The 6,338-nt window shown below is 34.7% G+C and overlaps 1 non-coding gene across 1 annotated transcript; it reads right to left on the bottom strand.

Annotated features, from left to right (window-relative positions):
* Positions 1-2,008: 2,008 nt before the first annotated feature.
* LOC141694832 (small nucleolar RNA R71) lies at positions 2,009-2,115 on the bottom strand. Its single transcript, XR_012564114.1, has one exon. It is a non-coding gene; the product is annotated as a small nucleolar RNA R71 (small nucleolar RNA).
* Positions 2,116-6,338: the final 4,223 nt, after the last annotated feature.

Here is a 6,338-nt window from a genome sequence, read left to right as displayed (position 1 = left end):
TTGGTGTTATGTGCTCAAGTTGTTTGTGTATTTGATGTGTTTTTGTAGTGTTTTGCATTTCAGGGCATAATCAAAAGAAGGAATGAATACTGCATGTTTTATGCTTGAAAGGGTGTTTGGATGAAGCTTCGGCCGTTAGAGCACAAGAAACCAGCAGTTGCAGTTAAGAAAAGAAGAAATTTCCAGTTTTTCCAGAAGGCCAGTGTGGCCGCGCTACACTTTGGAGCGGCCGCGCCGTATCCCAGGGCGGCCGTGCCGTATCCCAGGGCGGTCGCGCTAGGTCAATTTTCCAGAATCCTGTTTTTAGTAGAATATTGATCTGCTGGACTTCTGGTCGATTTAGGTTGCTATATAAAGACCTTTTAAATACATTTTTTCATAACAGAGGGCAAGGAGAAGATAGGAAGAAGACCTAATAGCACAAATTCAACGAAGGAGAAGAAGAACTAGTTTTTACTTGTGATTCTTTGCTTAAGTTGTAATGTTGGATGCTTGTTTTCTTTATTGTTGAACCTAATACTCTTGTTAACGTACTTTGTTATTTATTCAGTTTATAAACTTAGTTTATTTACCATGCTTTCATCGGAGCCCATGGTGATGATGAGTTCGGTTATGAACTAATCGTTATCGTGGGGTTCTAACGGATTTACTTATGGATTTCAATAATTAATTTATTTCAATACCTAAGTGTTTGGTGATTGTATGATATCCTATTATTGGTTGTGCTTATTCGTCTTATGAACGTCCGAACTTATAAGATAGTGTGTTAATCTCTATTGAAGCGACAGTGAATATAGAGGTTTAGAACTTACCATGCTAGCATAGGTTCATGTATTTGTTATGCATCATTCGTAGGTAATTTTAACCATCTTACTTGCCCTATATAATCACGATAGATAACTTGTGCATTAAACCTTTATATTGTCAAATTCTATAGACATATAGGGTCTCAACATAATTGGTGTCTATTTAGCTTTTATCTCTTTTATGGATGTTTGATAGTAGGGTATTCGTACAACGAAAGTTGGCGTTTACTAGTATCGTGTTATCTGATTAGCTGTCATAACCATTGCATGCTAAGGTTAAGAAAAATGACTTTGAATGAAGTAGTATTGAAGTTAGAATCCCATGTTTGTCTCGTATAAGTAATTCAACCTCAATTCTCTTAGTTAATGCTATTTAGTATAATCTCTTAGTTTAATCAAAACCCAAATTGTTATTTGTCTTAGCATTGAGCGATAGCCATATCATTGTTACATAAGTGCATAAATTGAATTTAACCTAAACCGGTCTCTATGGGAACGAACTAGAAAGAATTCTATATTACTTGCAAACGCGTATAGTTGCGTGTAAATTTAGCGCATGTTTTTGTCCTAACAAGTTTTTGGCACCTATGTCGGGGACTCGGTGTTTATTTTTAGTTTATGTGCTTGTCAACAGTGGTCGTTAAAGTTCAATAACTTGGATATTTTGCTTACTTATTTTGCTTGTTTGTGTTTCAGGTACTCTAGAGAGCGTTTATGCTAACGCGTTCTCGATCTCGTAAGAGAACACTGGATAAAGCGGAGGAAGAAGTTTTAGTAGAAGAGGAAAAAGTTAAAGAAGAAGCTCTTGTTGTAATGGGTGAACCAGATGCAAATACAAAGGCTTTGATAGACTACTCTCAGTCGAAGATCAATGACATTCAGTCTAGCATTGTCAGACCAGCCATCGCGGGTAACACTTTTGAAATCAAGGCTAGCACGATTCAGATGGTGCCGAATTCAGTCCATTTTGGGGTTCTCTAACTGAAGATCCCAATATTCACATGAGGGATTTCATCGAGATCTGCAACACCTTCCGGTTCAATGGTGTTTCTGAAGATGCTGTTAAGGTGAGGCTTTTCCCATTCTCTCTGAAGGACAAGGCTAAGAGCTGGTTATACTCTCTACCAGCTGGTTCTATCACTACTTGGGAAGATCTTGCTCAAAAGTTTCTTACTAAATTCTTCCCTATGGCAAAGACAGCTGCAATCAGAAATGCTCTTACCCAATTTGCACAGCAATCGGGAGAGTCTTTATGTGAAGTTTGGGAGCGTTATAAGGAGATGCTTAGGAAGTGTCATCATCATGGGATGCCTGACTGGATGATTACCAACTACTTTTATAATGGCTTAGGAGCACAATCTAGACCCATGCTCGATGCAGCATCAGGTGGAGCCTTATTGTAAAAATCCGAATTTTTGACATCGATAAAAGACTTTTATGAATAGTAACCTTGCGGTTTAATAAAAACTTTTGCGACCACACCATATACGAGTTTTTAATTTAAGATTCCGAGTTGATATTGTGATTATACGTATCAAATGAGTGTATGTAAATGCTATTAGTTTTCAAAGAAAATGAACTTTAAAAAAATGACCGTATCTATGAACCATCAAGGATTACGAGAATCACATATAATTACAAATTTAAAATCCTACAAATTCAAATCCAAGTACGATAATTCAAAACATAAAGAACGTATAAGAAAAGATTTACATCGCGAACCATTTACGAGAGTTTATTATGAAAATGAATAAGCGACCGAGAGAACGCATAAATGAATAAATAAATGTATCAAACCAAGATAACTATACAATCCAACTAGAGTACGAAACTAACCATGGTTAAGTAGCCAAATAGTAACTTAGCTAAATAGGAATGATAACCTAAAAGCTAGCAAATAGTAACTAAGTACCTAAACTAAGTAGTATAGCTTGGAAACTAGGATGGATAACAAAGATTTCTATTGATTTAGTAGTACTATGATATATACAAGATAATATATCACAATCTTTCACATGAAGCATCCAAGAAAATCACAAAAACTCTCTCTCTCTCTCTCTCTCTCTCTCTTCAAAACACAATGCTGATTTGAAAAACACCATGGAAAGAAAAGTCATATCTCATGTTCTACTCATTAAAAAACACCAAATTTTAACCAAAGCTTCCTCATATCATGTACAAGGTACGTTCAAAATTTCATGCCCATTGGATTAGTATAGTATAGTCAAATCCTTGCTCAAAATTGGTGATGAATAGTAACTCCGAAAATCTCTTTTTGTTATCTTGATTTTCATGGCATGATTTAGGATCCTTAAGCACAACCAAGACCTCCCAAGGTTCAACCATCAATAAGAGAACCTCCCAAGCTACCAAGAAAGGTATAAACATTCATCCAAACTTTGTTTAAGTTTTAAGTTTCAAGAAAAGTAAGGATCTTGGATATAAGTATGGTTTTGATAATTGTTTTGATATTTTCTTGATGTTTAGTTAGTTAGTTATTAAGATTGATGTTGTGGCCTCAAGAACATGATTTTTTTTAGAGTAATTAGTTTGGAAATGATGGTATTAAGATTGATGGTTGTTAGGTCACACACACTGTAGAAGGGGGTTGAATACAGTGTATAGCACAATCAAATCGAATTCAAATAACACAAGTAACAGAAAACAGACTTTATTCAATGTAATAAACTCTGTTACAATATGGAACTGACATAAAACAGACTTTATTCAATGCAATAAACTCTGTTATAATATGGAACTGTCATCTCTCAGTGATGAACAAATATCATGAGAGTTGCTAGGGTTACAATAAATAATATTCTCGATAATGATAACACTTATGTGTAAACCCTATGTCTGTGTTTATATAGCACACAGTTACAAGATAATCGCTAATTAATTTGGAATATAATTCTGCTTCCTAAAATATATCAATCAGTTATCTTTTCTTCCAAGTATTCTATTCTTCATAGAATTCCTTCTTCATGCATATCTCTTCTTACGTTTGTCTTGATCTTCTTTCCTTTCAATCAGCCGCCTTCCTTATCTGAAAGTTTCCTTTAAGTCCTGATATTATCTCCTGATAAATATCTCCTGAACCTTAAGTACTGATCACTTAAGTTCTGACTTCAGTATAAGTGCTGATTTCAGTTAAGTACTGATTTGTCCTGTTTAAGTAAGATCTGAAAACTAAACATAAATCATATTAGTCATGACATTATCAAATATATCTAACAATCTCCCTCAACTTGTAAATTAGCATAATATACAAGTTTAACAGATATTTGATGATGTCAAAAACATTAAGTATAAATGCATGAGAAATTGACTAGATAACTACAACTTATAGTCCTTAAAGCTTTACCAATTTTAACTTCTGATAACAACTTCAGTCTGTATACATATCAGAATTTAAGCAGTTGTAGATCTTGACTTGGCTTCACTTTCTGATCTCTTTGATGTCAGGGGTTGTTCTGAGATAGTTCTTTAACTAACATCTCTCAGCATATCTGAGTTCATCAATCATCCTCCTTTTAGCATCTTTGAGTTCTGCAGTATCTTCACCAGTTTGAAAGATAGCACATCTAAGATCATTAATTTTTGCTTTTCTCAACTCCTGATCTAGTCTTATGACATAGGCTTTGTCAGACTCTAGATTGAATTCAAGTCCCTTAATACCAAGATATGTTCTGATCTGTGCAATATTAGGCTTCATATCAACAATATCACCCTTGTGATCTCTGTACTTTGGATAGTATGTGCTGTCAAACTTTACAGAATAAAGCCTTTTCTGTCTCTGAATTTGAGTCTTCAAATAGTTTGCAGCACTTTCTGTTATTCTGTCATTCACTTGAAGTAAGAATAAAACATGTTCTAGTTCTTCGAAATACCTCAGTGGTATAGCATTTTCCCTTATATGGTAAACCCTACCATCTGTCATGAAATATAACAAGATGTGTTCTTTCAAGAAGGTATGGTAGACCATTTGTACATATTCTAGTTGATTCAATCTTTCAGGAGTTGCTCCAACACCTGGTTCACTTAAAGAAGTTGGATCATTGGTTGTGTTCTGCACTCTTCTTTCATTAGCACTACCCAAACCAGATTTATCTCTTGCTTCCTTTCCAGTAACCACTCTTGCTTCAAAACCACTTGTTGCAGTCTTTAAAGGTTGAGTCTGTTTGGCTTTAGTGAAACCTGGTAAGAGTAACCTTGAGGATTTAACATGAGCAATGTCAGAGGTTTCCTTTGATTTATCTTCTGATATCAAGTCAACTTGAGCTATGTCAGAGGTTGCTCGCTTCATTGTTATATCAGAACTAACTATATCTTGACTCTGAACAACTTGAGCCATGTCAGAGGTTGTCTTAGAAATCTTCCTTGAAGTCAGAGTAAGATCAGCATCTTCAACAGAAATTTCTTCATCCATAGGAGGCACATAAACCTTTATAGGTTCACCAACTTTTTCTTTACCCTTAGACCTTGGATCTATCTATAATTGTGATTTGGCCTTAGTTGCCACAGGATTTGTCCTTTCTTTTATCACAATGCCTTTAGCCGTAGGAAGTTTATTTTTACCAACAGAAGCTTCAGATTTGGAGTTGACTTTTTCTGACTTAAGTCTAGCTTCTTCTTCCATTAGACTTTCAAAGTCCATTCCTAGATTTTCTTTCAGAAATAACTGTCTTGAAATTTCTTCATCAAGATCCAAAAGTTCATCAGAACTTATCATTTTACCGGTATCAGAAGTTATTCTTCTCCCAGTATCAGAACTTGTTCTATGACTTGTAGTTCCATCTATTCTTAATTAGAGACCTCTACCTTGACCATGACCTCCACCTATTCTAGAGTTTCCCAGGTCATTACCATCATCCTTTTTCTTTAGTGTCTTATCAGGTTTGCATTTAGACTTAATTACTCTCCCCCCCTTTTTGGCATCAGCAGGTAAATTCCACTGAGGATTGGATTTCATCGAGTTGAGATTGCTGAGAAGCTTGATTTTTCAAAATTTCATCAATTTGAGATTGTTGCTTCTCTTGGGTTTTCTCAATGTAGGCAACTTTGTCAAAGGTAGGTTTGAAAAGCTTTTCTTTTCAAGTTTCATAGTTGTTTCTTGTTTGAGTAAAGCTTCTTGAATTTTATGCACCTCGGCATGAGTTGTTGAGTGTTGACCTTGAAGATATCTAGTACTCAATACAGTAACTCTCAGCTGTGTTTTGAAATCATCATTAACTAGCATCTCATCAGCTTTTGCCAAGTGATCAGCAATGTTACGACCGGCATTTTATGTAATATTATTTGTGAATTTGGTATAATATTAAGTCAAATGAAAATATATTCAATGATTGTACGTTTGTGTGAGTGAAAATTTCTGCATTATAAATTTGCTTTGGGTAGTATATGATTTTTCAAAGCAAGAGTTTATTTAATTTCTTTATTTTTGATTTATAAGGAATATTCTAAGCTTTGGAAAAATCTTCTTTTAAAAGGCATTTTGATCACAAATTTTGAAAATGATTTTATAAAGTCTCT

Source organism: Apium graveolens, chromosome 10 (genome assembly GCF_009905375.1).
Source record: "Apium graveolens cultivar Ventura chromosome 10, ASM990537v1, whole genome shotgun sequence".
NCBI lineage: Eukaryota > Viridiplantae > Streptophyta > Magnoliopsida > Apiales > Apiaceae > Apium > Apium graveolens.
The sequence above is the reverse complement of the archived record's forward strand: the minus strand, read 5'-3'. Positions and strand labels throughout refer to the sequence as shown.